Below are 6,031 nucleotides of genomic sequence, written 5' to 3' on the forward strand. Positions count from 1 at the left end.
CCCTTTTCCTAGACGCACCTGGCTGGAATCTGCACACCTGCCACGGTTTGAGAGGCACTTTCAGGCGGCCGAGCTGCACCGAGGGTGGGGTTTACTGTCTGCGCGCTTCCCCGGTCTCGTGGCCCTGCACTCCCACGCCAGCGTGCTGGAAAGGGTCAGAGCAAAACCGAGTTTGAGCAAGCTCCACTGCTCCCCACGCCTGTGACCTCAGCCAGTCCACTCGACTTTCCAGCCCCAGGTTTCTCATTTTAAAGAGTGGATAGATAATATTCTTCACCACGACTCTGCCAAGTAGGCCGGATTCAAAATAATGGCATCTGGAACGGCTCCGCTGTGCTATCTGCTTCATACTGACACCCCACAAATCCATTTCCAACAAGATAACAGTGCACCCACTATTGTCCAATAACAGCTTAATTTCTCTTTCTTTTTTTCCTTCTTTAAAAAAACTTTTTTCACGTCTCCCTGTTTGGCAATTGCTGCCACCCAGAATATAACTAAGACTTTCAATCAAGTTGACATTACTTCAGTGGCACTAAAATTATTAACCAAACCACCATGAGTCAAAGTTCCTGCTCATTGCACGGTAGGACCTGCCCTGAGCCCTCCCTCCAGCATTTGCCTGCTGATCTCATTTGCAACGCCCCAGAAGCGGGTGGGCAGGAATGAGGGGTGCGGGACGGCAGACAGCGCAGGGAGAGTTTGCAGTGGTCTGGCAGAGAGAGAGCTGCCCCCACCGCTTAGAATGAGCCTCTGAGTCACCCAGAAAAAGTGAATTCCTTTCCTGAGTCTCTGCTGTTTGAAGAGGTAGGGAGGTTTTTAATGACAGCTAACCAAAAGTTGAGCCTGCGAGATTATTTTTAAAATGGGGCTTCCTGAATGAAAGCTGCTGAATTGAGGTTTCAGCAATATTAAATTAAAAATAAGCAGTTTCCACCTGCATGAATTCTCAAGAGCCCTCTTCCTTCTAAGTGGCAGCATTAACACTCTCCGGCTTAGGAAAATTTTTATAACTTTGTTTTTCCCCCTTTTTTCCCATTTTTTTTTTTTTTTTTTTGGTTTTGAGGTTTAGAATTCTGGTAAAGTCAAGTAAATAGGTTAATAAGAAATACCAAAAATGTCTCACTTGAGGCCAAGTGTGTGAGCAATTTCATCTTTCTACGGGAACACCTTGAGATTTCTCAGAAGATGGAGGAGATTTATTTTGATCTGTTCTTTCCACAGAGTCCGAGTAAATACCCTACACATTACACTAAGAAAAACACAAGGAAACCCTGAAACGTGGGCGAAGAGGCCAGACCGGCTGGGGACCTCTGGACCCGAGGAGCAGGTGATAAGTTTCCTGAATTTTCTTTTTTCTTTTTTTCCTTTTGCTTCACATGTCCGAAACTTGAGGCTGAGGAAGCCAGCCACCCAGAAATGTCAACAGGCACAAATAAAAATAGCCTCGACAAAAGCTCGCCCTCTCGACCTAGAGGAACAGAAAAGAGCAGGCAGGACAGAGAACATTTGGAAAATAACTGCTTTCCTGTAGCTGAATAGCACAGAAAAAAATTGTGACCCATCCATGCCAGCAAAGGCTGAGTGGGGAGCCTAAACTTTTACCCTCCCAGGTGTAACGAGGGTCCCCAAGCCCTCTGCTGGGGTGGTGGTGTTGGAGGAGGGAGCTGGGCAGCAATGAGCCCCCTCCCCACCACAGTGTCTGCAAGACCATGCAGGGTACCTGGGCTTCTAACCTCTCTGGGTAGTAATGAGGTGTTTCTTCCCCCATCCTCCCCACACACTGGGCGGGGGCGGAACGGGGGAGGCGGGGCGGCAGGGGCGGGTGTCAAAGGAGTCTTAGGGGAGAGTCATAGCAAAATACTCCTGCCCCCCCACCCCCAGGAAGGGAGGTATGAGTGAGGGCTAGTGAGGAGGAGAACGCCCACCCCTACCTACAATAGCAAGGGACACCCCACTGGGTATCACGGAGGCCAAGTGGCATATTCGGGCGTCTGCACCCTCACTTCCCCTGGGAGGAATAAGGCAGTGTCTTCTTTGCCCTGGGCAGAGTGGCGTCAGAGGAAGCCCGTTAAAACATAAGAATCTTGTAATACCCAGAACGTAAATGTTCAACTTAAAATCACTCATCGTATCGTGAATCAGAAAGTTCTGGTTAATGAGAAAAAGACACTAAGTGCCGATAGCAAGATAACAGAGATATTAGAATCATCTGACAAAGATTTTAAAGAGCCCTCGCAAAAATGCTTCAGTGAGCAATTAAGAACATGCTCGAAACCAGTAAAAAAATAAGAATCTGAGCAAAGAAATACTAAGTCTCAGCACAGAAATGGAAGATGTAAAGGAGAATGAAACGGAAATTTTGGAAGTGAAAATACAATAAAACGAATGAAAACCTGAATGGATGAGCTCGATAGTAAATGGAAGGGGGAGAGGAAAGAATCAATGAGCTGGAAGTGGAAATTATTCCAGTCTGAACAACAAGAAGGAAACGAACAAACAAAAACCAAATAAACAACAAACACATGAACAAGGGGAGCCTCAGAGGCCCCTGAGACTATAACAAAAGATATCACACTTGCATCGCCGGAGTCCCCAGAGAGAGAGGAGAAGAGGGCAGGGTTGAAAAAAATACTCCAAGAAATGGGACAACTTCCCAATTTTGTAAAAGACGGAATCCTGCATATTCGAGAAGCGAAGTGAATCGTAAGTGGGATAAACCCAGAGAAATTCTCACCAAGACACAGGGTAGTCACACTTCTGAGAACCAAAAACAAAGACAGTATCTTTAAAGTAGCAAGAGAGAAGCTACTTATTCCTTTTCTATACGGGAAACAAGCTTGGAGAGCAGTGGGCTATTCTCAGAAATCACAGAGAATAGAAGGGAGCGGCCCGTTTTTCAAGGGCCGACAAAAAAAACTCAAAAGAACTAGAAAGAAAACCAAAATACTTCATGCGGTAAAAATATCTTTCAGGAATGCGGGAGAAATCAAGACATTCTTAGGTAAAGAAAAACAATTTTTCACTAGCATACCTACTCTAACGAATGACTACAGGAAGATGTTTTTAAGCAGAAAGGAAATGTTCAAAGAAGCGACCTTCAAACACCGTGAAGGGCGAAAGAACGGGGTGAGCTAAAATGCAGATGAGCTAAAACTTTTCTTCTTGTGTCTTCCAAACGATGTCTGATGGCTGAAGCAAAAAACAAAAAAAGATTTCACTGTGTGTTCTGAATGTATGTAGAGAGAACGTTCAGGATGGTTATAAATGAGGTTGCGTTGAGGGATGTAAAAGGTTTCTATACTTTACACGAACTGGTCAAAATCTGACTAAAGGACAATAGCAGTAGACTAAGATATATTTCCATCTGTTATAGATTATCTGCTATGATACCAGAGCAAGTACTGAACAAACTACTCGAAACGATACACTCCAATACGCTACAGATAAACCAAAATGTAGTTCTAGAACGGATGCTTAAATAACCCACTGGAAGGTGGGGAAAAAAACAGAAAGGCAGATGGAACAAACCGAACACGAAAACGTAAAATGGGAGTTTTCAGCTCTGACATATAAATAAGTGAGTTAAATAGAAACGGTCGAATTTTCTTTAATCTGGACAGATATTGCCGGAGCAGACGAAAAGCTCATCTCACAGGTATGACACGACCGTCTGCTGTCTACGAGAAACTCACTTTAAATAGGATATAGGTAGGTTGAAAGTAAAAGGATGGAAAAAGATACTGATTGTTAGATTTTAATTAATTTGCAAATATTAATAGAAGGAAAGCAGGAATGATAATCTTGGTGTCAAATAGAGAAAATTACCAGTCAGAAAGGAATATATACATACGATAAAGGAATATATATGTGCCAAGAATCACAGCAATCCTGAATGTCATACACTAAAAAACAGAAGTGCCAAAATACGTGAACTGACCTGAGAGAGGACAGATGAAGGAAGAAACAGGCTAGTCCACGATTGTGTTTGTTTTTTTTTATGCTGGATCCTTGCTGAACACGGTTACTATTGAGGTTCCAACAAGATTTTTTTTTTTTTTGTAGATATAGATAAGATTATCCCAAAATTTGTATGGGAAGACAAAGGAACTAGAATAGACAAAGCAATTTTGGAGGAAAAAAGAATAAAAGGTAGGAATCGGTTTATGTAATTATACGACTTCTGTAGCTACAGTGATCAACAGTGTGTGGTATTAGGGAACAAGACAGACACACAGATGAATGAAACGGAACGGAGAACCCGGAAATAGGCCCAAGTAATTTTTCAAAAAGGTACTAAAACGAATTAATGGAGAATGGTTTTTTCAAAATATGTTACTGGTGTAACCGGATATCCAGAGGCAATAAAAAAAAAAAAAAACGAACCCTGACCCACGTCTCCCGCTTACATAAAAATTAGCTCAAAATGAATCAAAGACTTAAATGTAAAATGCAAAATTATAAAACAGAAAATATAGGACAAAGTCTTTGAATCAAGGGTTAGGCAAAGAGCTCTTAGACTTGACACTAAGAACATAATTAATAAGAGAAAGAATTGATAAATTGGAATTCATCCAAATGAAAACCTTTTGCTCTGGGAAAGACTCTTAAAAGGATGAAAGACAAACTACAGACTGGAAGGAAACATTTATAAACCTCGTATCTGACAAAGAACTAATATTAAGACGTTTAAAGAACTCTCAAAACTCAGACAGAACCTCAACTAGAAAATCGTCTAACAACACAAACAGGCATTTTATGGAAGAGGATACACAGATGGCAACAAGCACGTGAAAAGATGTTCAACATCATTAGCTATTAGAAAAATGCAAATCAAAACCTCAATAAGATATCACGACGCATCTCTGAGATTCACCGAAGCACAGCGCAGTGACTGGCCAGCGAACCCGTAAGAATGTACGTTCCCAGCGCACCGTGTGAGTGATCTAGCTTCTCCGTGTCCTTGCTGGGCCACTCACGCATTGCTGGTGAAAATGCCAGTGGAAAATGGTTTTGCAGTTTCTTAAAACACTAACATCTAACAATTGCACTCCTGGGTGTTTATCCCAGAGAAACGAAAACTTAACGTTCGCACAAAAACATGCACACAAATATAGGTTATTGTTTGTAATAGTAAAAAAAAAAACAAAACCCACAATCAAACCAGAAACAACACACATGTCCTTCAATGGGTGACTGATAAAACCATCTGTGGTACATCCATACAATTCAATACTACCTGGCAATAAAAAGGAATGAATTAACTGACATGCACGACGTGAACGAATCTCCAGAGAATGATGTTGACTGAAAACAGCCAATTCCAAAAGGTTACTTATCGTACGATTCGTTTATTCAACATTCTTGAAATGAGAAAAATTATAGAAGTGAAGAACAGGTAAATGGTTGCCAGGGGTGAGGAGGGTGGGGGCTGGAGGGACGCGGGTGTGAAAGGACCGTAGGAGGGACCCTTCCTCGCAGGGGTGTAAATGTCCTGCGTCTCCACTGTGTCAACGTCCTGGTGGTGACGTCTTGCCGTCGTTTTGGAAGCTGTCCCCACCGGGAGAGACTGAGCGGGCGCACGCTCCAGCTTTGTGCTTTGTTTGTTTTTTTAACAACTGCACGAGATTCTACGGAGATCTCAAATTTAAAAAGTACGATTAAAAATAAAAAGAACGCGCCGACATATTCCTCTCCCCGGGAATGTGGGCTACTTCTGGATTGTGTTTTGGGGAAAAGAGGTTGAAAGAAGTGTAGAGAGAACGTGACACGTGCAGGTAAAATCTCTCTTTTCTACAGGGAAAGACGTAGATGAGCGGAAACTGACGTGTTCGTTCATTCATTCATTCGTCTACGCGATCAGTTTATCCACTCGTTTATGTGTTTATACACGCATTCATTTACAAACATTTAATTCACTCGTTTATCTTATCTTTTTGTTCAAAACGGTAATTACTGAGACCAGCTGTAGATGAGGTATGATACTACGTACTAAGGGAATCAAAGAATGAACTTGGCACAGCCTCTGAAT

The sequence above is a fragment of the Pteropus vampyrus genome, unplaced genomic scaffold (assembly GCF_000151845.1).
Source record: "Pteropus vampyrus isolate Shadow unplaced genomic scaffold, Pvam_2.0 Scaffold163, whole genome shotgun sequence".
Taxonomy (NCBI): domain Eukaryota; kingdom Metazoa; phylum Chordata; class Mammalia; order Chiroptera; family Pteropodidae; genus Pteropus; species Pteropus vampyrus.